Source organism: Prinia subflava, chromosome 1 (genome assembly GCF_021018805.1).
Source record: "Prinia subflava isolate CZ2003 ecotype Zambia chromosome 1, Cam_Psub_1.2, whole genome shotgun sequence".
In the NCBI taxonomy this organism is placed as follows: Eukaryota; Metazoa; Chordata; class Aves; order Passeriformes; family Cisticolidae; genus Prinia; species Prinia subflava.
This window is the reverse complement of record NC_086247.1, coordinates 115,458,818-115,485,848: the sequence shown is the minus strand read 5'-3', so window position 1 is coordinate 115,485,848 and position 27,031 is coordinate 115,458,818. Positions and strand designations below refer to the sequence as shown.

The 27,031-nt window shown below is 39.9% G+C and overlaps 1 protein-coding gene across 6 annotated transcripts in view; it reads right to left on the bottom strand.

Moving 5' to 3' along the window:
- THRB (thyroid hormone receptor beta) overlaps window positions 1-27,031 on the bottom strand; it is a 170,356-nt gene that overhangs the window by 88,135 nt on the left and 55,190 nt on the right. Inside the window, exon 1 of one of the 6 annotated variants that reach the window (XM_063408897.1) lies at window positions 21,677-21,751. The exons of the other annotated variants lie outside the window; for them this stretch is intronic. The gene's annotated coding sequence lies outside the window, so the exon portion shown is untranslated. Of the gene's footprint in view, window positions 1-21,676; window positions 21,752-27,031 lie in introns of those variants that run through there. 6 annotated transcript variants of the gene reach the window in all.

Sequence of the window (27,031 nt, the reverse complement as noted above, 5' to 3'; positions counted from 1 at the left end):
CATGCAACTGAGAGCACATGCAGGGACAGAGGCGTCAGCCTAGACTTGTATCGCTGATCAGACTGCCATGACCCTTTCCAAGGTCATTCTCATCAGCCTGCACACAGAACAGGTATCACCATTCCTTCCTCTGTGTCTCAATGGACTTAGTGGGGTATTGGATTCTGGGGACTCTACAGCAGGATAGCCCAAAAAAATAAAAGAGAAAGAGCACATTACAGGAATGTAAATCAGTGAGCTCTGGCAGGTACAAATAGAAAGCAGATTTAGTTGAGGAATTAAATAACCAGTAAATGAGCCTATTTCATCTGCCATCCACCTTTAAAGCCTTGCAAAAAGACTCTAAGATTCACAGGCCTTCACAAGATTCCAAGTGACACCGCAAAGAGTAGGGATTCTCTGCCAAAACCAGCCAGTCTTCACTTTCCTCCAGAGTCAGTCCTTGGCTGGCAAATCCTAACCACTGTGATATCCAGGCCTGCATAGGGATGAGGTCACTGACCATGATCAGCACATGAGCATGTGTGTGGCAGATCTCCATACATATGACAGCCAGCTTTTCCAGCTTTTCCCCTAACGTGTGATCCTTCACTCCCACAGAACAGGGCAGTACCACTGTACTCTCCATTTTCCCTCTCCCTGCACCACTACTGCTGCCTTCTTATTACTTTTTCCATTATTTCCATTTACTCTGGAACTGACTGCAAGGCATGGTGCCACTGTAAAATCCTCGGCTCTGCCCACCTTGAAAAGACTGACAGAGGAGGAAAAACTGGCCAAGCCTTGGAGCAGAACCAGAAAAGTAACCACTGCCACTCTCACCATTAGCACCTGGAGATTCAGTCAGCCACCTTCCTCCAAAAGAACGTGCCTGAACAACAAATTACTGTTTTAACTGCACATTCATTCTCTCACGAAAGGTTTCTAGTAGACTTTGCTCATATATCCTGTGCAAAGATACTGGATTTCCAAATTCTTTGCTCACCTTTTTTCTCCTAACCCTTTCCCTCCTGTGTGCCTTAAGCAACAAGTATCTACTCTATCTACCAGAAAACTAAGTAGCAGAGATTCCTGGACTCAGATTCCTAACTCAAACTTTTTAATGCTGGGCAATGATTTTCTGGGTTTAGCTGGGCCACTTAAACTTACACATTTCTACCTAGAACATTGTGAGCAGACTCATCCCACAAATGGGTGTATATCCCAAGGTACAGCCAGTGCAACCTCCTGAGATCATCATTCCTCCACGCCTACAGCATTCCTGCAGACAGCTTCTCTGAAAATTATAAGCTTTAAGGCGATGTTCTCTGCACACCACCTTCCTTCTCCAGGTCTCCCTGGCAAGTTTCAGCCTTCCTGCCCCAGCATCCCTTACATCAGACTTGTTCTGGTGGCACAATGTGAACCCATCAAAACAAACAAGCTGAAGGAAAGGAGCTCACGGTTGCTGCTGTTTTTCCATAGCACACTGGCATTTTCCAGCTGGTCCTAGGAGTACTCAGCCCAGATGCACTGCATCACCAGCCTACAGTCACAGCAAATACTGAGACTTCTCCACATACGCAGAGCTGGTTTGGGAAGCATACTTGAATACAGGAAAAAATTATTGTAAGGAATGTGGGCAAGACAGGCCATCCAAACAACAAAGCCTCACTTGACCAGATCACTGACCTTGCCTTGGAATGCAGGTACAGCACACAGGAAGAAAGTTTTCTGTGTTACTCAAGCTGCAGTAACACCCAGATTCATAAGCTGTTTTCCACAAGGAGAAGCTGTGTGTAAGGTCAGAAGGCAATAAATCATGCTGCATTATGGATCAGCTCATTGTTTAGGACACACACATGCAGAAATATCAAAGGCTTTTTGAAATTAACAGTGAGGGATTATGTGAGGCCAACGTAATGAAAACACAACAGAGTCTCTTAGCCAGGGGTAGAGAATATTCAGCCAAAGGCTTCCTCTGACTCCCACTGCGAAAAACACAGTATGGAAATAAACAAAATGATGTATTAGAAGAACGAGGACTCAAGGCTTTGCACTAACTTATTGTTTTCCTGGACCATTAATTGCTAGACAGCTTTCTGTGTCACAATAGCATTTCAATTATAAATTTAGTGTATGTTTTTGAGGATGGACAAAAGATTTTATAATTATTAAAACATGTCTAACAGGAAAAATTATAAAGTATAAATGAGCTTTTGGCCTTCCATTTGCTGTTACAGAACAGAATCTACACAAACAGATGATAAGCAATTAACAGGTTTAACAACACATGCCATTTGCTGCAGTCATATTTAGATAGAGTGATTCTTATGCATGTTAAGTGGATTATTTATTTAAGTGATATGCATTTCAGCAGAATACACTGGATGAGAGTGTGTGCAAGTTGCATGCATGTTCAAAAGAAAGCAGTCTTGTGAATTCAATACACACAGGTGGAAGCTGTGACACAGATGGTTACTAAGGATTACTAAGGTTACCAAGCATTATCTAATGCTTCCTATAAATCTGATTTTTCTCTTGCTTATAATTGTGCCAGACTTATTGTTTGGGCTGAAACTTTCCACACTGGATGTGTGGTTCGGGCTATTTTTTTCTAACATTAACCAAAATGGCTCAATTATTTCCAAGATAGAAGCCAGGAAGGAAAAAAAAAAAAAAAGGCACTGTTTTGCAATGAGAAAATATTATCTTCAAGAATTCAAATATCCCTCTTGTTTTAAATAGCAGAGAGGACATTTTATTTAGGGAAGTGGCTCTTGCCAGGCCAGGTAAAGTCAGTTCAAAGGTGGTGACACTCCAAATGTCTGCAAACCTGTAAGAGGTGCAAGATACAGGATTTAACGTTGGGTTCCACTGACGAGCATTATCCTCATGTGAAGAGAGGAAGGTGAGATGCCTTTGCTGCCTGTGCCACAGCCCAGGATGGAGGTCAGGCAGCACAGAGAGTGGGACCAGGCTGCCCCACACTCCACAGGGAAAAACTGCTGCTGGAAAGAGGAGAAATAAGGTATATCTGGCCCATACAGACCACTTATGCAGGAGAGTAGGATCACCTGAAGAAGAGGTTTAAAAGAAGAGGATTTAGCTGACTTATAATGAGTTTATGATGAAAGGAAATGGACGGGGTCATGGGTGGGGTACAGCACTTGACTTCATAAACTCTGTTTGTTGTATTTGTGCAGCATTCAAGCAAGAATAAAATGTACTTTAAAGGATATAATAATTTTTTAAGTCAGAAATGTGCAACTCAAAGCTAATGTTCGCAGATACTGACTAAAATATGCTGCTTCTTAATATTTAGGCCACTCCCCAGAGGTATCCTGTTACTGAGACTCGAAACATCCCCAAAACTGCAGTCAGAAACAAACCTCTGTTTATTGGGAAAAGATCCTTTAAACAGTTATATAAAAATACATCCCCTGTTTCCATGATTAGAAATGTAAGAAATGAGAAACATGGTCTGAGGTACATTTTACAGCAATCAGGTAGATAGTTTTACAGGTTTTTTAAGGAAATATGCCTTTGAAAATCTTCCCTGTTTCCTTACAAATCCAGCTACATACAGCTTCATCTCATCAGTTCTGTGGAGAGGACATAGGAGCTACTCATCAGGAGTGAGAACAAAATATTAAACAAAATTCTTCGGAAGGTCAAACTGTGTGATTATTCTGTAGCTACTGGCACACACCACCTTTTACCCAGCCACAGCAGCAGCAGAGAATCTGTGTGGGCAAAACCCCCCGTGCCTCCGCCTTCGGAGCAGCCGCAGCTCGGACCCTGCCCTGGTGCGTTTGCTCCACCACAGCTGCACCCTGCCAGCACAGCCAGGCTCAGAAGGCAGTGGCAAGGACAGGGCAGCCCTGAACTGCTGTCCTCTGTGGGCACAGAGTGGGATGGGCAATCTGCCTCAGCACGGCACAACTTGTGGTGGTTTTCACTGATTTCTGCTGTGATTTTTGATCAGTAGCCAAGTGTTGGTTAATTATTGACCTTTCTTGTGTTGATTGCTCAACAGAGAAAGGGCATTGCATATGCAACTACATCACAGTCCAGAGCTGAAATGGAACAAAGTAAGGCAGAAAACTTCCTGTGACTGGGGGTTCAAGGTTGTATCCAGTGATTAGTCTTTGCTAGATACACAGATTTTTTTTTTCTTTCAATTTTCAGCTCACTTTCTATCTCATTCACCTGTTCTCCTTTCAACAGTGAATTCCACTTGACATAACTAGTTGGTTATGTGATGAATTAGTCCTAAAGGCAGAAGATGCAGAGGAATGCTGGCTGTGCAGTTGCACCCTGCTTTTCTTCCAACCCCTCACAGTATTATTCCCACTGATAGAAACTTCAATATCCATTTATGACAATACTATTTTCATGGATTATCAATGGCTTATCAATGTCAGCTTCCCTTCAGCAAGGAAAATCACCTTCTGCCAGGAGAGACGACTTGCAATTTCATAGTAAGTGTGGCATCTCATAAGTAGTTCTAATTTTAACAGGACAAAGTACATCTTGTTTTACAAGGACTGTGGAACCATTATGCAGCACACCACTACAACCTTTTCAGAATCCAAGCATTTCCTTAGAAGAAAAACAGATCTCATGCGCTGTGAATTATTATTTTCTTATTATTTTAGAACCAAGACATATTGGGACTTGGCATACCATGTATTTAAGAGGACAAATTCACAAATGCAAGAGATTCTGAAAAGTTAGAGCCTTGAATTACTTTCTTCCATCATTTTAATATAAACTATTAGATAACATTTGAAGAATTTTAATGGTAAAAAGGAGCATAACTGAAAATTCACAAGAGAGGTATTTGTCAAAGACAGATCATCTACTCTCCAGTCCTGTTTCTCCATTGCATAAAACTATTTCCTTTAGTGCTGGCTGATGTGGCATATTCTCCCAATAACAGGGCAGAAAAACGGCCTTGGTAGACACATATCTTCTCATCCCTTCCAGTTCTGAATGTGTTCAGCCTTAATACTTGTCTCTGTGATTATTCCTTCCCTACGAAAATTAACTCTAGACATGGTAGAGGAATTAAAATATAACTTATACAGCAACTTCTTGATTTTTATTTGATCTAATTGCTAAACAGCTTACTAGAGACTTGCTAGATCTGGACCCAAAATTACCATCAACAAACTATGACAAAATGTGTGTTGGTGCACATAAAGAGAAAAGAATTGGCTCAGAAAAGCAACACAAAGCACCAAGTGAATTGGAAAGAGTCTGTGAAAGGCAGAGGGCATGCACTGTAGCTCTTTCATGCTCTGGTTGGTTTTTGTGAGCTTGATTTATGTATAATTAACCATTTTTTCCCCTGCAAACAATTTCATTTGAAGCTGTGCTATCGTTTTTACCCCCCATTCTACTGCCACAGCCACATAAAACAGTCCAGTTTAACATGATGACAACTGAAACATGCTGCCACAGCAAGAGTCCAAACTTCTGTGTTTGCATAAAACCCCACTCTAGTCTCCCTCCTGCTCATCCTATCATCACAAGAATGAAAGAAATTCATAAACTGTAACTCTCATCTCTAATAGAGCCTTGGCCAAAATTCAAGCTTGATAATTAATTACATTCTGTCTCTTCAAATTCCCACACTAGGCTGACTAAGAGAAATAACTCTTCCCCGCCTAGACAACAATGTTTTATATGGCTAATGGACAGAGCATTTCACCTCTGAGAGAGCTGCAAAGTTAACTGGAGAAAAACAAGAGATACTTAGTGGATGAAACAACAGCAGTAGATGACAGTAGTGTAGTAAGTTTTTAGTGTTTGTCAAACCAAAAGCTAAGTCATTGTTCTCTAATTACACTTTCTGTCAGAGAATGAAAGCACAGATGATCATACAGGACAGGCAGCTGTAAGGAAGGTGTCTGAGTGACTATAACACAAGCTGAATGATTTGGGAAAGGAGGGTATTTGAGACAATTCAGATATAGTTATGAAAAGCTGATAAATCAGTAAGGTAAAATACATTTATGTATAGCACTAGACCTCAATAAAATAGAGAAGGCATCCAAACCATTTCAGTCTGAAGAGTATGAAGCATTAACACTAAACCATGATCTTAGACTGCCATAAAACAAATCACTACCTTATGCCAGTATTCAGTAAATTACCAATATATCAAGAGAAGAAAACTATTATGACACCTGCACTGTGCACATAACACAAACCACTCATTGTGTGGGGATTGTAATTGGACTTTTCTTCTGAGCTTGACATATGAACACTATAACCTTAAGCAGCGCTCTTACATAATTTTATTTATTACATATTTCACATGTATTTGTAAAGGACTTCATTAACTTCTTTCCATTCTTGTACAAAAGGGTCTGCATCATCATTGAAAAAATTGCAAGGCTGCAATCAATGGCCTTGCTTGTATTGTATGTACTTCACACTGACAAAAACCAGTGCAATTCTTTCTGAGTATTGGAGTTATCATCAATAAAACCTGCATTGTCCTTCCTTATTCTGGTTTGTCTCATCTTATCTTGTCCATCTCCATTCACTGTTTTAAAGATAATATGTAACTTTGAGGCTCTATCCATGCAAGAACAAGACATTAATATATGGTATAAACTACTTTTGCATTGGAGAATTACTGTGGAGAATATATACAACGGATGAGCCAAAAGCATAGGACTGTTCTCCATTTACCAGATGATAAATCTAGACCCCGTTTCTGTTTAGTTAGGGTTTCTAAATACTTTTCAAGTTCTAAAGCAGAAGCAGAGTAATTTGAATCCAGTTACATTTGAAAGCTGGTGTTGGAATAAGAAATTCAACTCCTATCCAATTCCTCATTCACTCCACTCATATTCAATCTGTAGGGCATAAACCCTCAAATACAGTCTTATACAGATAGGGTCCAAGACACTACAAGCCTAGCAACCATACCATAGACTCATGTTCTGATGCACCCTGTGCAAGCTCTTGAGATGAAGAGGCTCGTGAGGGGAAGAGGAGGGCCAGGCACTGATCTCCTCTCTGGTGACCAGTGACAGAACGTGAAAGAATGACCTGAAGTTGTGACAGGGGAGGGTGAGGTTGGATATCAGGAAAAGGTTCTTCACCCAGAGAGTGTTTGGGCACTGGAATAGGCTGCCCAGGGAAGCAGTCACAGCACCAAGGCTGACTGAGTTCAAGAAGCATTTGGACAATGCTCTCAGGCACATGGATGACTCCTGGGGTGGTCCTACACAGGGCCAAGAGTTGGACCTTGTGGATCTCTTCCAACTCAGAATATTCTGTGATTTTGTGAGATTTACTGCAAGCAATTCAGGCACTTAAGCCTTGGAACTCTTCCCCCACATCACCACCAAAGTACTGGACAGAGATATGAGAAAACAGCTCAGGTAGAATAATTAGTATCATCAGTTTTGCACAACAAATCAATCTTGTTCACCAGCAGAAATGCTGGAACAATACATATTGTCTGAGTGAGCCAATAAAAACTCAAATCTTTCTGGGCACAGAAATGGGGTAAGCAGAATGTTGTATTTCATTTACTTTTATTTTATGTGTTGACTTGGCAGTAAGTATAGACTTTAACATTAATTCTTTAAAAAATTCAATAGCTGTATATCTTGGAACTTTAGGTTTTACACATACACACAAAAATAAAAGAAAAAAAGAAAATAAAAGAAAATAGAAAGAGTAAAAAAAATAACCCAAACCAAGAACATATACACAAACTTGTATATCACTATTTGACTTAAAATTGATTATTACACAACATTCTTACAAGCCTGGTTGTCACTATTAGAATTTTCCTGCTCTCTCCATATTACTTTCATCTAGGAGCTCTTCAATACAAGAGCTCCAATACTGTTTTCAGTGTCAAAATGGAAAGCATTACAAATCTCAACACTGTAGGTTACGCTTCCTTCCTCCTCTTGGTCACAAAACATAACTACAGCTGAATCTAAGCACAACACACAAATTCTTCTCACAGTGTTTTGCATGGTCATCAAACCTTTCATCTACAGGTCCTAACTCTCCTTACATATTAAATTCAAATACTTTGAATTTAGGTCCAAAGACCCCCCATAATACTCGGCTAAGAGAACTAGATTAACTGGCTATCATTGCATCAGGGGACATAAAAGAAGTTCTTTACTTGAAGTTATATTTTTGAATTTGATTTTGAAGAGGATTTAACTACCTGCTTTTTCAGACAATGTACTGAACAGCTCCCTCACTCGTATCTTGCAGCTCAGAAAGATCCTAAAGGGAATTTGTGCTCCTGAAATCATGATGATGAAAATAGCCTCAAAATAAAGTGCAAAAGCTGTTAATTCACCAAGCTACCCTTAACACCAGCTGGATATCCTGAGCAGGAGGAAGGGAGGCAACAGGAACAATAAATGCACTTCCCTGAACAAAGGCATTTAGGATAAGTCTCCTCAGGATTAGATGTATTCTCAGAGCTTGTGCAAAGAAAAAACCACCTTAAAGAGGGGAAAAGAGTCTGTTACAATCTCATTTATCACTTCTCATCCAGGTGGGCTCTTAAGAACGTTGGACTTCTACAGAGCATTTAAAGGAATGAGGGACTGGACTATCATTTGACGAATTATGGAGGCCACATCCATTAAATAATCAACTTATACATAGATCTTGAATGTACAGATACAATATAGATATACTTTGTAGGTACAGTTACACCACACAGATACTCATCTACTGATCCGGAGTGACTGATCCTCAGCTTCAGCACACATCCCAATCACTGTAGAATCCAGGACTTTGTTTAGCAGTGTTCCCTGCGTCTCTGAAATCTTTGGTCACAGGTCCCAGTTCTTCCCAGAGCTGAAGGGAACCCTTGAAATCCATCACACACTTGAGCAACACAGACCAAACTACAGCATATCCTTTGGATCTCAGAAGAACTTTTGCTAACCAGTAAATGCAATAAAACTGTTTCCTTGCAATGTTTTCTCCTTCCTTTGTTTAATTCAGTAGCAGTAATCATAGAGGTTATAGCCTTTGAGTTTAATTTTTTTCAGCTGTTTATGAGCTTTACAAAAACATTGAAGATCCTCTACCTTTCTCTGAAGGTCATATGACTCCACATGAACAGGGTGATAATTAGGTCAATGCATTAATCTGAAATGAGGACCAAGACTTCAAAATTTTGGATGGAAATGTATAAAAACAGCCCAAAACATCAAAATGCTAATGATGAAATTCATTACAGTAAAATGGCCAGTCTGCTTTTCTAAGATTTCCAGACCATCTGAGATATTGCTGAATCTTAGCAGCTTAAGTAGCAACAGTCTGATGTAAGTGATACGAGCAGATTAAAAAGCTTTTTTGGTTTCAAAGAATAGACTGGAACATCACCTGGAAAAATGACTCTCTGGTAATACATGCCTACTGATGATTTTCATTTACTTCATTTATTTTTAATGTATATATTTCAATTCTCCACTTCCTCATTAATTTTATAACCTTTGTCATGGATTGGCTGGTACCACTGTAAAGCAAGAAGAGAATCAGTTTTGCAGATTTTAACTGAAAGGCAGATAGTAATAAAATGAAATAAATGAACATCTGGATCAGTTTAAAAATGGCTCACACAATGGAGCCATTAAATTACAGAATTACTGAACATTACACACATTACAGAAAGGTTGCTTATATTTTCCTTTACTGACATGGTAAATTACCAGCCTTGTTCACTGTAACACACACTTTTCAATTATCTGTTCAAGATCTATCAGCATAACTGGATTTATTACACACATGTAGACACCTGTCTTATAAAACCAACCAACTGTGCCAAAACGACCATGCTTGAATCCTCTGGATCTCATCCAAGAGGAAACGCTTTGAAAGCATCGCTGAGCTGCCCTAAGAACCCTTCCATTTTATAATGAGGATATCGGCAGCCAAAGTGGAAACTAATTTATGATTTGATAATCTCCACATCAAAAAGACTAAGGAAAAAAGGCTATACTTTTTATCATTTGGCCATTATAACACATCATGAAGACCGAGACTAGTAATTCTTTCCTTGTGAGAAGTGGCTGGTATCTTTGCTGTCAATCTAGTCCTCTTCTACAGAAACATTTAAGTTTTATTTATAACAGAGGAAAAAGTGAAAGGCAAAAGGATGAAAATGGAAAAAATCCAAAATTCTCATACGAATTTAAACAACACAAGGCACTCCTGACAGAAGGGCTTTTTTTTATAACTGCCTATTTCCAAGTACCACCCCAACATTATGGGGTATCTTCCACAGAGATACCCTTCCTTCCAGGGCCACTGTGACATCTCAAGTATCACTGGGCATCAGCGCGTTGGCAGCTGAACCGAGGCATTCATTACATTCCCAAACAAGAGGCTGCAATCAATCAAAGGCACGCTTCATGATTCACATTTGGTGTTGAAAAACCTTCTCTGTCAGGAGTCTCGTGGGAGTAGTTAATGACAGTAACCCCTGGGGGATTCCACACATGCCACACCACCAGATTAAAGGATGCTTCCAAAAGGTTCCTGTCATTCTGCCTACTAAGATATTTGTCTTGATCATTGCCCAGTTTGGTGCTGTTGTAAATGGGCTGGCCAGGATCTTTCCCAGTGCAACAGTCCAATAAAATCAATCAAAGTTCAAAAACTGCATTCAGTTTGCTTTTACTTGTTCTGAAACCCTTCCGACTGTAAAGTTTTGATCTAGGTCTTCTCTGTGCTGTACAGATGACAATCCACCAGACAAATTTCAGGTCTTCTCCAGCTTTAAAGTTCAGTTACTTCAGCTCTACAGCCAAGCTCTCACACTAACCCAGAAATTCCTTAAGAAATTTTCAGTGATTAAGAAGGGTGTGGACATGCAGAAGAGGTAATAGCATTGTCTCCTAGATAAACTAGTTAAAACAGCCCCTCTTCACATTCGTAAGTTTAAATATTTCACTCATGGTGCCATCATCTGTTCCAAGAATTGTTCAGATAGAGGAAAACAGGGAAATACAGCCTTAATATGGTGTGGTGCATTGGCCTTTACCACATATTCCAAATTCTTCCAATAATGTCAGAAGAGGATGCTAAACATCCAGAAATTGTGTCAACAATGTTGTTACACTGAAGACCGAGCAAATGGATTTCTCTGTAGAAGTTCATGAGCATGAAAATACATTTCTATTCCTATTAGATATGAAGATGCTTTGTTTACTTAGTGCCGAGTTGAACAATGGACCAATTCAATCTCAGGGCAAGACTGATTTCCGGAGGTCTTGAGAAAAAACACTTCAGTGGACAAGTATTTTGTGGTCTCTCTGTATGGGTGAAATAACCTCAAGCCCAGGAGAAGTTCAGAATGAAGTGAAGACACCTTTGGGGTACACTTACTGCAGACTGACAAAAGAATTAGAGGAGTGGAAAAGATGTTTTTGGGTAAAGTATTGATGAAAGCATGTGTAAGAAATCTCCTCTAAATAGTCCTAAAATAGGTTTAGTGGTAGTACTTTTTTTTTAAATTCCACCACATTAAGAAATAAATCTCTCCTCATCCTCTTTCCTAAATATTTGTGAAGATCTTAAAGAGCAAACTTTGATACAAATAAACTGACCACTATAAAGAATGTTTGTTACATATTAACCACTGAATAATCCACAGATAGTGTGGCATATATTTAATAATGATATGCTTCAACCTTAGGCAAATAATTCCAGATTTCCTCTTTTTTTTTTTTTTTTTTTAACAGTGCTCACAGAGGAAATCATGACTGATCTAGATAAATATTTCAAAGTTCAGTTCACTTAAGAGCTTCACTTCAGTTTTAGACCTCAATTTGCTTTTAGGCTAATTTATCTTATTTTCCTCCATTCTCTTCCTTAGCAAGGCTGTATATTAAAATTTTATGTCCTTTTTTATACAATAATTAACTAAAAAATAGAAAAGCAAAAGAGAAAAAGAAAAAGGAGAATAGAAGAAAAAGAAAAAGAAAAAGAAAAAGAAAAAGAAAAAGAAAAAGAAAAAGAAAAAGAAAAAGAAAAAGAAAAAGAAAAAGAAAAAGAAAAAGAAAAAGAAAAAGAAAAAGAAAAAGAAAAAGAAAAAGAAAAAGAAAAAGAAAAAGAAAAAGAAAAAGAAAAAGAAAAAGAAAAAGAAAAAGAAAAAGAAAAAGAAAAAGAAAAAGAAAAAGAAAGGAGAGACTGCTATGGTGGTAAAAGAGAAAATATGAGCAGGCTGCCTTTCACTACAGAGAATGCTTTGGAGAGCTACTCTACAAGAATGAAAGAGTACCATTATTAATAAATTTAGCAATGAATAATCACAGGTCTAAGCATTATCATTATCTGGTTGTGCTTGAGCTAACAAGTAGGAGTACAAAACATCTCATTTTTGAATGGCACTGTCAAACAATTTAAAGAAAATATTTTCACATGACTCTTCCTTTTAAGTTTTGTGGAAATTGAAGCTGGAAACTGAAGGGTTTTCTTGCCAAGATATTTCCTCTGTTGTGTACATGCAATAACTACACTTCAGTAGTTCTGCTGAAGAGTTCCAAACGTGGTATTTGTTATAAAACTTCACTGCAAATCTGTGAACTTCTCAAAACATAAAAAGAAATAAGAAAACTGAAATCAGGTACTTAGCAGCTACAAGGAGACCTTTTCCTATCCCAACAACTGCACCTTACATGTCGTCATAGTGACAATATAATTATTGCTTATTTTGCATTTAGGACTATGTCAGAAGCCAAACCCCTCACTCCTAACCTGTTTTCTGACATTCATAATCCTTATAGCCAATGTAATATCCTAGGGCTTCCTCAAGCATATCACAAAAAAAATAATACATTCATACCTTTTCAACTGGGTAACTAAGTTCTGGTCACAACAAAGGTTTCATACATTTTCACAGAAATTTATATCTTTTCATAGAAAACAGATTATTTTAATAAAACTATCAAAAGTTCACTGACAATAGAATTCTACCGTTTCTTTTCTCCCTTTCCTATTCAAAAAAATAATAATCTTTTGCAGTAGATAACAAGATAACACTGTATTAATCTGCATTACTCAGTTAACTTACTATGGGCGATTCAGCTATTTGTTGTGGGATCAATCTGCATCTTCATGGCTATCCAAGAGTCATGCACAATTTTGACACCTAGGAATGGTGAATCCACTCTCCAAGACAGTGGAAAACCAGCACAATGTGTCACATTTCCAGCACCATCAGGGAAAGTTAATGTAATCATAGCAAGGTCAAATAAGCTCATGGTTCAAGCCTAAATGAAAATCTGCAATTTAAACAGCCCTGATCTAGATGTGTGTTAAAGGTAACAAGTAAACACTGCTCCCTTTAACTGCTTAGGGCAAAAAGTATTACTGCCTTTCCATTTAATCTCACTTGTAAATAAATCAGCCTCAAAAAATTTATCACAGTTTCAGCAAACTCAATTTGATTATCTTCCCAATAACAGGGAAAGCATTTTTGTCAGCTGCAAGTGAATTGGCTAAAATCCAAATACTAAATACTTCACTAAAAAATTCAGGTTTTGTATTCAATTACCCGGCAAGTATCTCAAGAGCAATAGCAGTCTATTTCTTGCTATAGGATGCAGAAAATGTAGATCTACATAACACTATACAAAATCACACGTGTATAATTATTACTATATCTATCACAAAATGCCTTTCAGATCACTGTAAATTTTTAATGAAGTAATGAAATTGCTTGTAGAAGTACCAACAGATGACATAATGTAACATTACTCCACTGATGTATAATTTGAATGCTGTGCAACCAAAAGAAGTCTGTCATAACAACCCCACACAATACAGAACAGTCAAATGCTTTATTCTTCCTGTCAAACAATTAACTCCTTCTTTTTTATTTCTGAAAGTGAGCATATAAATATTATGAAGCAAAATGACCTGGAATTCAAATTTATACTGGAGTTCAAAATTCATAGCTAACATCCATAACAGTCCAAACAATCTTCTGCTGTAGACTATAATAATTAATTGTGGGAAAAAATTAAAAATCACATGCCAAATAAAAGACAGTCTCTGTAATGCTTCCATTAGATTTATTTTAGTCTTATTTGCCTTGCATGAAACAGCACAGTTTCAAAAGAAAACACCAGGAAACCTCTCAGCTTCAAGGACAAAAGTTGGAATCAAAAGTAAAAACAAAAGTAGTATTAGAGTTTCAGACGTGCTTTTCAAGAACCGAGTTTGCTCTGTGTTTTACTTACAAGCTGCTGATCATGGGAAACACAGTTATTTTCAACTCTACGACTGCAGCAATCAGCTCTGGTGATTCCCTCTGAGGTGCTGCTGCCACCCTGGGACGGACAGTCTCCCCATTTTCCCAGAAGTCATCCCTGACTCACCACTGTCACCTTCCCAGTGGTGGCAGAGGTTGTCACCAGAGCTGCCTGTGAGTTTCGTGAGACTCCTCAAGAGCAGAGGGATTCCAGTACCCCCTGCTCCCCAGCCCGCCTCACCAGGGGTGAACTTCACAGCTGCTCTGGGCACCAGGCACAGGAAGATCACACAAGGATGCTCCACCTGGGGGAAGGATCTGGAGCACAACACGCCTGGGTTTCAGCCTGATCACCCAGGCGTACAGGAGATAAATCCAAGCCATATTCTAGCACCCAAGTCTGAAACACCCTGGTCATGGTTCCACTGCAAAGTGTAATCACCTTGCTGTGGGAGACAGTCACCTCTTAACATAGGGACCTCATAAAAGTTATATAATAGAGACAAGAATAATTTCATGAAAAAATTAAGAATATGGGTGAACTTTAAATTCACTTGACTCTGAACAGTGAAGAAATGCTGCGGTTTTGTTCCTCCTTTCCTAAAACAAAATCGCTGTGTACATAAAGGACTGTCACTACCAAGACAAAACACCTTTTATATGATCATGAGCAACAAAACTCTCTTGGCAGTATTTAATCAGTTCTAATCAGAAGATAAGAGTTTTAAAAAACCCACAAAACCAAAAGACAACTCCCTAAAAATCAAATTAAAAACTTACCTCAGGACCAAGAGGAAGTAGTACCATCCCACTGAAGTTCACGGTTACAGCTTTTAACTCAACTATGAACTTTCCCAACTATTTCCAGCACTGAGTAACATCCTGAACTTTGCAGCACTGATCTTCCCTTCTGGTTCCCTGCTGCAGTGCTGTTTTCTAGCAGAAGAGGAATCTTCAAATCGGAAGTATAGCACATACACAATGCAGACTTCAAACAAAGGACCACTGTCACAATGAGGAGCCTGCCATGAATAATCTCGTTATTGCAGTCATGAATGATCTGACTCATGAAGCGTCTGCAGCGATGTTTCAGGATACAATCACTAGCTTTTACACAAAGCACACCTGGCTATTTCACACCCCTCCAGGAAACAGATGCTTAGTAATGCTATTTGCTTTTATAAAAAGCCTCGAGACAGTACAGCCGGAGTTAAGACGAAATTAATACTTCGATCATTATGTGTTTCTCTTCCCCTTCTTTGGGAAAGGAGGAGACATACCTACTCCTCCCTCGCTTATTTTCCTTTACACATTAGGATAAAACACTTCAAATACTTCAGGATAGAACCAGTGGAACCTCACGCAGCCCTATGCAGCCGACACGGAACCCGTACTGAGGAAGCCACGCTGGGTGGGCAGCACACACGGGTCACCTCCACCACCCAGCAGAGCACCTGCCATGGCCATCCCTGTGACACCACGGGCACTGGAACCCCCACTGTCCCAGCAAGGCACCGGGACACAGCCACTCACACAGGGTGAGGCTGCACCACGCCAAGGGATCTCGCAGGCCCTCAGAACAATCCTGCTGAAAAATAATGCTGCTGACACAGCTTCATGGCTGGAATGAACCCAGCTGGGGTAACATCAGATTCCAGGGTTCTACCAGCTTTAGAGGGAAAGCCATCATTCTCAAGGATTAACACTAGAAAATAAACATCCAGTTACATAAATATTCACAGAAGGGAAAAAATATGGTGCAAGGAAGTCAAGCGACATCCTTTATAAACAAGAAACCAACTCAATTTAGCTGCAGAACTCAAGTTACCAAAGCTTTGCCAGCCCCAGGCAGCCTGGGCAGGCAGGAGTCCAAAATGTGATAAAATAATTATGTAAAAAAAAAATAAAAATAAAAATTGAAACTTATGAGAACACACAAGTGTTTCTTAATAAGGCAAATTAAGTTTCTTTATGAGGACATTCCCAAGCTGAACACACACTTTAACTTGAAATAGAGGGAATGTTTTGTTAAACATTATGTAGATGTGAAGCTGCTTTTATGTAACTCAGTTTATCAGAGAAACATGCTGTATCATGTTGTTAAAATATTATAGAGATAAAAGCATAATAATTGAAATATTTGCATACGATGCAGTACAAAGAAATAATGTGTGTGAACAGACTATTTGTTGTCGCATTAGCTTCAAGCAAGTAAGGAAATAAGGGTTGATTTATTACTGTTTGTCTGGGGATGTAGGATGGTAAAATTCTACTGACTGTAGTTTAAATAAAGGTCTAGAAAAGTAATGGAAAAAATCCTATTGATAATTCAGGATAAAAATTAATGGTACAATATGAGGTCTTAAAGTTTATTGCAATAATTAATGAATTTACCTTGTTTGTTCATATTATTTAAAGGACTGACTTCTAACTGGAATTTCTTACATCTGCACTTTAAAGAACTGTTGACATGTTGAGGGTTGCATACCGTACCCTTCATAAATAACAAACCAATTGAATCTGCTGTTCTGCAAACCTGGCAGCACCTCTGCCTCAGGAGCCTGGGCACCCAGCCCGGGGTCCTGCTGCTGCACCCAGACACATCTCCTGGTGCTCCTCAGCTTGACTTTTGATCCCACTGTGACCCTTTCAAGAATCTGACAACTCTGGTCCATATCTCCCACCCTCTACACTTTAATGAACTGAAGTTGAGTTTGTGGACTCTCACATCGCAATGCTGGCCTTCCTCAGCTAAAACAATTTCCTTCCCTGTCTTCTGCCTCACGGCAGGAGGCAAGGTGAGCAAAGAGGAGAGGCAGAGAAAGGGGAAAATAAACTTCAGCATGCACATACAAACATATGTTTACACACACGTGCATACTTGGGTATATAAACACATACTTAAGTATATACAGTATTCCTAAAATAAGGTTTACAAATATGAGATGCATATATAACTAGAAAATAAAGCCCTGAATCCACAGTCTCATCACTGCTTTGGCTAATGACTCCATTTTGCGCCCCTTTTGTTGAAAGCTCCCTGGTAAATCAAATCCGACCGCAGTGGTTTGATTCAGGAGGTTGGTTCCCAAAAGGAATTCTTGTGACAATTCTCTCCATAGCTCCCAAAGCCCACTGAGGGCTGCAGGAAAGAGTGTGCCCACCCCACTGCTGGGGTCAGTGCCAGGCAGCAAACGAAACAACGCAGAAAAAACCATCATACAAACCATCATATGCACAGTAGGATCACATTTGAGAGCACTTAAGAGATTTGAGAAATCACTTTTAAAATAGTTTCAGCTTTTTTTTTTCAGAGATGGCAAGTAGATTAAAAGGGTGTTCATTTCAAGTGGTATAGCTAAGGCTCTACAATTCCATGTATAGATATCCCCTAGGGAAAGAATTCCCTTCCGTAGTTGAAACCAATCTACTGTAAACAGATCGGATTAAACCAAAATGAGACATTCTCAATGCAGTATTAGACTGTCAGCATATTCCTTTCTTGGAATGGTATGGACCAACCACAGATAAATAAAGGAAAAAGCAATTCTCAACTATGCTTTTGTAACTATTTTCTCATTCCCTCCCAATAATAAAGTAATCTTCCATAAATGCCATGGAATTACAGCATTTTAGACTTCTTAAAAATAACAGCGGTGTTTCTGGGAAATAATAATACTAGTGGAAGGATTAGCAAGCTATTGTTCCGTTCATGTTTAACTTAAAAATGAAAAATTTCAAATTTTAAAACTCGTAAAAGCTTTAGTCTAAAGTTTCTTAATGTCATGCTACCAAGAAAAAACCTGTACTCCCAAATAAAATTGCTGACACAGCCTTAAATCCCAAAAAACAGTGAAAAATCCTGAACCTAAACTAAATAATAAATTTTCTAAAAATAAAATTTTGATGAGATTTCCTAACCCAATTCATTATTTGTGCCAAAATTTGCAGTGTAGTATGGTTATTAAGCAGAACACAATTTTATTTGAGTGTAAAATTTTGGGGCTTTCCTCATATGACCTTCCTGGCATACTGCCAAGGCTCAGCTCTTGATAACATTTAATCTGAACATAATCCCTGAAATCTCTGCGCCATTACTGAGTTGCATGGGAATGATTCCCTGACAACATACACAGAACTGCGCTGCAAATTTTATTTTCAGCTCATGGCTGTTCCCCTTCCTTATCAGCTGTTGCAAATTACTTGTTTGAATAAAACTGAATAATCTACATCTTTTATTCGCTATAGAACCACGTAATACCTAAAATAGAAAACAAGCCCAACACTTCTTGTTTCAACTGGTTTCCTACTGATGGCTACCATATTTTTAAGGGAGCAAACTCCAGAAAGCAAATGAAGTTCAGCAGCTGATGAAAAGCCTGGGTAATGAGCTGCAGTGGCCCAAACACCCCCGTTGACTGTAAACAGGAGCAAGACCACACTGCAGCAGAGGGTTCCAGCTGAGGGTGCTCACACTTGACTGCAGTCTGAATGAGCAACTGCCTTTACAAAGGAAGAACACACTTAAAGGAGCTTTTTTCAGATTCAGAGATGCCTCTGATCTCTGAAACCAACTGTCTTTTTGTCATGAAAAATCACAGTGGCCAAGATTTCCACATCTGTGATTTCTGGCACTTGTGCAAGGGTAGGAACTGAACTGAATAACTGATGTCTGAACCACACCAACGAAAATGAGGCAACACAGCAATCTGCCCCACAGGAAAGTGCAGAAAAGCCTCAAAATCACTGCATCAAGGTAAGTGTGGATCTCTCTCTGTTTTCTGTGTGCTCAGGATTTCACAAGTATTTTTCCCCTGCATTCTCTGCAGGAAGGAGCTAGGTAGGCAAAGCAGCACTGACTTTGTTCTTACTAATGCAGGTCCTAAAAGCAGTGAATCATACAGCAGTGAGAACTCCAGTACGGGACACAGAGACCTACCCATTGACCTGCTTACTTAGTGCAGCAACAATCTAAGTGTCATTACAGTTCATGGGAGCTAACACCAGCCTGCCTGCACTTACTGTGGTCCAATTGCTGCCTGAAGCAAAGACTGGCACTTATTGAGACTTCTTGTTTACTGAGTGATCCCAGCATTCTCCCTTTCCTATGAAAAGTAAGTAAATAAGATGAACAAGAAAAATTAATTATTCCCTGAAAAAAAGAGCATAAATTTATAACGGATAAAGCTGCTTTATATTTTTTAACTCTTAATTTTCAGCAGAAAATTTGCTTTGTTCAGTGGGCTTTTCTCCCTGTACATTAACCCCTTTCCAGAAAGACTTTTCCTGCACAGAGCTGACCAAGTTACCAAGGACTATAATTCTGTGCAAAAAGAAAAAATCCTCTCAAGCACACATAAAGGTTTATTTTATTACCTCTAAGTTGCTTCTAATGCTAATCTCTTTATACATGTAAACAAGTATCCTATTTCAAAGGTATTCCTTCAGGTTGGGGTGCAGAGGACCTCTCAGTTCTCCTCTTTAAGAAAGCTGAACTCCAAGGAAAAATAGGAACTACTCCTCCAGTCCTTTGTTTCCTACCACAGAGTAGGCTTGATGCAATCAAGAGCCTCTTAAATCAATGGGGAGCTGTTAAGTTTGGTTTAGGCCATGTGAGAAAGTGAGAAACATGTTTTCACCTGGCCTTCAGCCAGGCACAATGCCACCATTAGTGAATGGCTGCCATAACGAGACCTTTTGAAAGGGTCATATGTGAGATGAATTAATGAACACAATGCAAGTCTCACATCCATCTCAGAGAGAGGCAAAAAAAGAAATCACTGCAGTTTATCATAAATATGTTTAGATGTTCTGGTGCCAGCCTACTGCCAAAGGAATCCACCGACAGGGAAGGGCAAGGTCTGTTTGCAATGCAGTCCTCCCCTGGGAGATGCATTTCACGGCTTCCAGCCAAAGCCTCCCGAACGCCCCCAGGGCAGCAGTTGGGCTGGAGCTGCCCCATCACGCCCTTCCACCGCAGCCGGATTTGCCTACTTTTGCAGCTGGCACCACCAAAGGCTACAGAAACTTGTAGTCAGCACAATCTCTTCCAGACTGACTTTTCAGTCTCTTCAGCTAATGAATACAGAGAGGAGTGCATAGACTGGCAACAACTGTAAACAGAGTTTACACAGGAGACCCTGTACCTCTCGCAGCCTTTCCTTTTCCTAATAATTTCTGTGTGACTGTTACCATCACGGCTCTCATTAGCCTCAAACATGCCCACCATACCAGTTTGTAAAAGCATCATTTCATCTAGCACTAACACAACAAAATCCCTTTTGCTCAGTGTTTCTAACCCCCTGATAACAGTGCTGCACACAGATTGCCACGATGAAGAAACCTGCATTGGTTAGTCCAATGACTCAGCTTCCTTTGCTGCTCCAGTGGCACCAAGAACAGGCTCAAGAGCTTAAATCTTGATGACAGACACAGCCTCACTATGCAGCTAATCCTATCATTTTCAAGACAAAACCCCAAGTCTGTAGTTACTGTCAAGGTACATCCTACAAACATCACACCATGTCCTACCTAAATGAAAAATATTTGCAACAGTCAGTGAGGAAGACTGTGGTTTCAATAATATCTCCATTTCCAACAAAAAACTCAATACACTAAAAAATGAAGTCCAAAAGAGAGCAATCAAGGTTTATAAAGAATATTTCATACAGAGGTGCAACTTATACAAACAATTTTTGGAAATCACATTCAGCCAAAGCATCAGCAATGCTCTGGAATTCAATGATCCCCTACACAACAGAGAACTGCAGAGGGCTTCACAAACTAGAAATCCCACAGGGGAAAGTAAACGTTCCCTATTTTCATGCAAAGCACAACAAACAAAACTTAAGAGTGAATTATAGGTGTGAAATACAAAAAAATCCATGTGTGCAAGCAAATGTACAGCCTGTATGTGCAATCATCATGACCCTGTGTGACAGGCAAACACATACATACCAGAACAGCAATTACTTATCTAACTTGCTGTTGTGGGCCTGTGACAACACTGGCTTTGCGAGCTACTGCTGTGCAAATATGGTGCCTGATGGAAGACCACTCTCTGGAAAGCTCAAGTTCAGAGGGATCGGTTTTGTCGTGAACTAGCTTGACGTAAAACTTGAGTTGTGCCCCTAACCTGACTCTTACTCAAAGATAAAAGATCTTATCACTATGGAAGTGTTGCTGTAAGCCTGAGCAGATGGCCTACAGGGAGAAGGAGGAGGTGGCTTGATGTTTTTGTGGATTACAGCACCTAGTGAAGCAATGAGGAAGCAAAAGTTTGTATTTCAGTATCTTTCGCAAATGCTAAGATCGGGAGAGACTGGTCCTAGAGTATAAAATACATCAGAATCCAGAGGCTTGGGGAGAAAGGCAAAGCCAGTTCCAATCCACATCTTTACACTGTTTTCCCCTGCAAAACATGGTTACCTCTTCAATAATGCCTGTTGAGAACAGTCTCTCTCCCACGCCATCCTGCCACAGCTGTCATCTGGGAGTGTGCTAGTTGGCACGGACCAAAATCATGTCATAGAATGTGCTAGAAATTAAACAATATGGACAATGATAAGATAGAAGTCCTGGCCCTGATCAATTTACCCATGCAGACAAAGCAGTGGTGAAGCAAAGCGGAAGTGTACTCTTTTAAGCCCATCGCTGTAGTTAAAATACAAATATCAGAAATGGGGTGGCACAGCAGGACCAAAGATTAAGACTCCAAAGTTTAGCCCTGTAGTCACAACATGATTGTGTTAGTGCCATAGGAAAGCAGGAAGCACAAATAACTTCTAAACACAAAGTCAAACTTTTCTCTGAAAATACAGAGACCAGAAGATGACTGCTACAATAGATATCAGGGTGCTGGCAAAGGCAAAGTGTGAAATGGATCCTTTCCAGTATTCAGTTTAGGAAGACAAACATTGTTTCACAAATTCACTCTAGCCCTGCTTATTTTCCAAGCCCCTTAACTCATGCCAAAGGGCCTGGACTTTCTGAACATCCTGTTCTGTTTCCTCCACTGCTAGTTTTAGTGCTCAGTACTGAATGTCTTTATTTCACAGCCCCCTTTTCTATCATTTTATTCTAAACTCCTCCCTCTGTACCTTTTGTATTTTACCTTTGGGTAAGAGTAAAGACAAGCAGATTAATGAGAAGTCTGAACAGTACATTAAGTTACACCTATTTTAAGTGCCCTTCTCAGTAGGCATCCCAAGGTGTTGCATGAAAATAAAATTACATCAATTGCATTTAAAATTAACAAGAAGCTTGCAGATGCTGGCATACCTCAAAGCATAAAGATTGATGGTTAAATGAGTCCATGGCTCCTCAGAGTCTCAGAGCCAGATGAACACAGACCATTTTACCTGTCATTGGGTGGATGCATCAGCAATCTGCTTGGATATAAAAGTTAAGGAATCTTCATGATAGTCTACTGGCAGGAAAATATTCCTGCTCGATAAGGACAGGAAAAGAGTTTTAGTCCATGAGCAGTAGCTGGCCATTTTGGGGATTTCCTATCTGACAAGCAGCAATGCCTTCCCCACCTCTCAAAGATGACAGAACACATTTCTGCTCCTGTCTTTTCTCCTCCAGGGCTGCAAGCAATCCAAGGTACAGGTGGTCTCATGGCAATGACTACAGTAGCACAGGCTTGGGCAGAGACACGAACATCACCTCTCACTCCATCTCATCACATCAGCTCCCAGATCTGCTGCTCTTGGGACCCCACTAACACCATGAGAAATGGTACCAAACACCTTGACATGTCTGAGGTGCACCCTGGGCCCAGCCCATCTGTCTGTACAGGTGTCCCCTGGTTGCTGGCAAATGACACAGGAAAAGGCACTTCACTTGGTATGAGAGGGAACCACTGCTGCCTCAGAAGTGCCTGGAAGCCTTTCGCTGCTGGTGATGGGGGCACAAGACTTGTTGACTTGTCCTACTTGTTTCCTACTTCTTTGCCATAAGAATTCCTACCTTGCTTCCTTCCTCTTCCTTCCCACAGCAGGGGTCCAAGCTGAGACCAAAGCATGCAGAGTTAAAAGGAACCAACCGTGACCTTATTTGCCTTAAATAACTGCATTTCTAAACTTTGTCTGCCATTTTGAGCAGTGTACAGATAATCAGCCAGTCCTTACAAACACTTACCTTCCTTTCTTGAGGCAGTTCAGGAGAAAAGAACCATGTGATGCCCCTGCAGCCTCTTCAAACAAGTAGTGTTGGAAAACAACTGTGGCCTGCAAACCCTAACAATGTGGCTAACACTACATTCAACCCTACTTTAAATTATGTATCTACTAACACACACAAAGGGGGAAAAGGATCTAATAGCACAAACTACAAGTGCACAGGAAGCTGCAGTTTCAACAGTAAAGTCAAAGCTAAGGCCTGAGGGCCATCAAAACTTAAAGCTATTCCTATTACTTTGTGTGCAGCTGAGGTGATCACCAACACATTAATATTGTAAAACTAATTAAATTTGAATTAAAAAAAAATTTATGGCTGCCAATACAGTGACTTTTGTGAAGAGCATGGACTTTAGTAAGTGAGCAAAACCAGAGCTACCATCTTATGAGGGGGACATAGAATAACACCGATGTAAGAAGAACAGGAGGTCCTGAACAATCCTGGAATCACATTTTGAAACCAGCTAAGGAATATGTGTGTGAAATCAACCGAACAGGCAAAGCTGATGCCATCAGAGAAGAAGGTCTGAACAGACAAGACTTCAGGCTCACACTGCTCAAGTAAGGAACACTTTCCTTACCATTTGGCTTACAAATCACTTGGAATCCACAGTGGCCATATAATGGCCAACAGGAAAGCAGGGAAACTATTTTAAGTAAGCATCACTAAAAATAAAATGGGAGATGCAATGAAAGGGGAAAAAAAGTGGTCAGCAATAAATATAGTGTAGAGATTTTTTCTATTTATAGTTTTAAAGCTATTTATATTTGAAAGTTTTCATTCAGAGACATGGACGGCTTCCACATTCATCAGTCTGGTATTCCTTCAACTACACAGTATTTATAGAAATATATAAAGGCCAACAAAAATAATAAGAAAGCCATTAAAATTACCTTCTGCCACAATTTGGGGTTATCAATTCACATTCAGTCACACATAAACAAAAAATTTCCCAGTATCACACTGACATGCATTTTGGATGCTCCCCATAAAACCCCATTCCAGCAGCAGGGCAAATGGAGAAAAAAATAGTGCAACAGTTTGACACAGTCTGACACAACTTGACAGGCCCTGGTGACAAGCTCTTTCAGGTGAACTTGCTGTGTAGGCTTGATTTCACATACAGCTGAACCAGGAAAGCAGCACAGCACCTGTGATGGCAGGACCATGGAGAACATAGACAACATCAACTCCCAACAGAGAAAATCTAAAGGGCAGAACTGGAGAAGGCTCTGAAGGCACCTTAGAGCACCTTCTAGCACTTAGAGTGGGCCTACAAGAGACCTGAAGAGGAACTTTTTACAATGACGTGCAGTGTAAGGACAAGCAATGGCTTTAAACTGAAAGAAGATAGCTTTAGATTAGGAAGAAATTCTTTGCTGAGGGTGCAGAGACAGTGGAATGGGTTGCCCAGAGAAGCTATGGATGCCCCATCCCTGGAACTGTTCCAGGGCAGTTTGGATGAGGCTTTGAGCAACCCAGCCCAGTGAAAGATCTAACCAAAACCATTCTATGAGTCTATAATTCTGTAACTGAAGAGGAAAGGATCCATGGGCAAAGGATGACTGCTGAAAGACTGATGATGTGCTGGAGGAGGACTGCCAAATACCCTGCACAGTCCTTTCCAAAAATGTTGCATTTGGCTCTTCAGAAGCTTGGGCATTCAAAAGGCAAGTGCAAATCCTCCTGCTCATCCCTGAAGCTCCTCACAAAACTGACGTTGCGCCTGGTTAAGAACAGGTCATGTTCATGAACCCATTTAGAAAATGCAAGCTGAGATGCATGCTGCTTCTAGTAACATGGATGATCTAACTTTAGTTTCAGAGTCAATTGACTGGTTTCTGCTAAAATTGACATCTGTTACTAACTTTGTTCATGTGTCAACACTGCTCAGGTTAATTAACCAACATTCCTCTGTACCAGCCCCTTCCTTGTATTTATCAAAGAACTATATTTTCATGCTCTGGGTTTCACTTTGCTAGCCTGTTCTGCTAAGACGAAAGCTCTCAGTGATGCTCTTTGTGCTGTTCCTGTTTTAGTTTGAATCATTCCTGCATTCAAAATCCAGAACAACACATGAAATTTCATTTTACACATTTTGCTATACTCACTGCAAAGTTTCCATTCCTCTGTCACTTTCACATTACACCTATTTCATTCTAGATCTGTATTTATCTTATCTGTTTAGGTCTGGAGATTTGCCTTGTTTTTACACAAGTTTCAAGAACTTCTAAAAATATTTTCTCTACTCTTCAATGTTTGGGGTTTTTAGTCCAGCCAACTGAATTACCCACCAACCTCACAACCTTGTTTCCTTAATTTCACAGCCTGTCCTTCTTATTTATGACCCATGTTTGCTTATGCTTGTATAACATTTAAATGGAAATAAGTAAATGCATGTTTCATACAAACTCACTTTGTACAACCAACTCTTCTACAATTTCACCATGCTCCATGAAAACAAAATCCGAGAGCACATCAACATCTCAGCTCAGCAACATTTTAAAGAAGAAAACATATTTGCTGCCTGTCACAGCTTGCATCAAAGACTGTCGATGTCCTAAGTTTCTAAGGGATTGCATCTACTGAGCCATTTACAGCTCTATTTCTACAAGCAAAATAAACATGTCCAAGAATGTTGAGGCCAACTGGCACAGAAAGGTGCCATGCTAATAAAGTCTATCACCCTCCAAAACAGGGTGGTTGCTTTCAAACTGCCTACCGGGAACAATCCCAAGATAACTTTCAAACCTTACCTGGGAACGGTTCAGGTGAGTTCCTGTAAGTATGCACCAAAACTAGGCCAGGGACAGTCAACAGGAGATATATTTAATTTCCAGGGCCAGGGACTGCTTCTAGACTCCATTTAATTTACTAGTACAGACATGCCCATTGCATGAAGACCTCTTCATGCCTACATGACCCTGAGTTCTTCATGCCTCTTAGTACATCTTCATTGGCTTGTCATTCACCCAAATTCCTTCTCAGGAACCAAGGAATCCTACTAAAACCACATCAGCCACAGATTTTAAGAAGGCTTTTTCTGGCTGGATATATTAATCTTTGTTTTGTTCCAAAAGGGATTCTGAGATCTTTGCCTTATGTTTTTTCTCCAGGACTGTTTTTATTTTTATCTTTCCATAGTGTTTCTTTGGTTTTGAAGAACAAAACACTGCTCTTTCCCCAGAAGAACTCTGCTGACAGATGTGCCCTTCCACCTAACGAAAACAAGTTTTCAGACTCACATACTTATGTCTTTCTCATGCAACTAGGAAACCCAGATTTTCATGGGGTTTGGGGTTTTTTTCCCTTTTCCCCTGGTGCTGCCCAACTACCTTATATTTGCTGTCCTCAGTTCTTTAATCACATCCTTCTTCCTTTTCAGCCTCAAATCTCTACTTATCTCCATCTTATCCTCCTTTTTTTCTGGTGCCACTCTGCTTTCAGTCATCTGTTTCTCACTTTTTCGTCCTGAGTTCTCCATCATAACACATCAGTCTTTCAACTGATTTCTCCACTAGCAATTAGTGCCAGCTCCTGTGCTGTGATTACAGCCACACGTGGTCAGCTTCCTCAAAGACCTCTCCCTTCCAACTACTA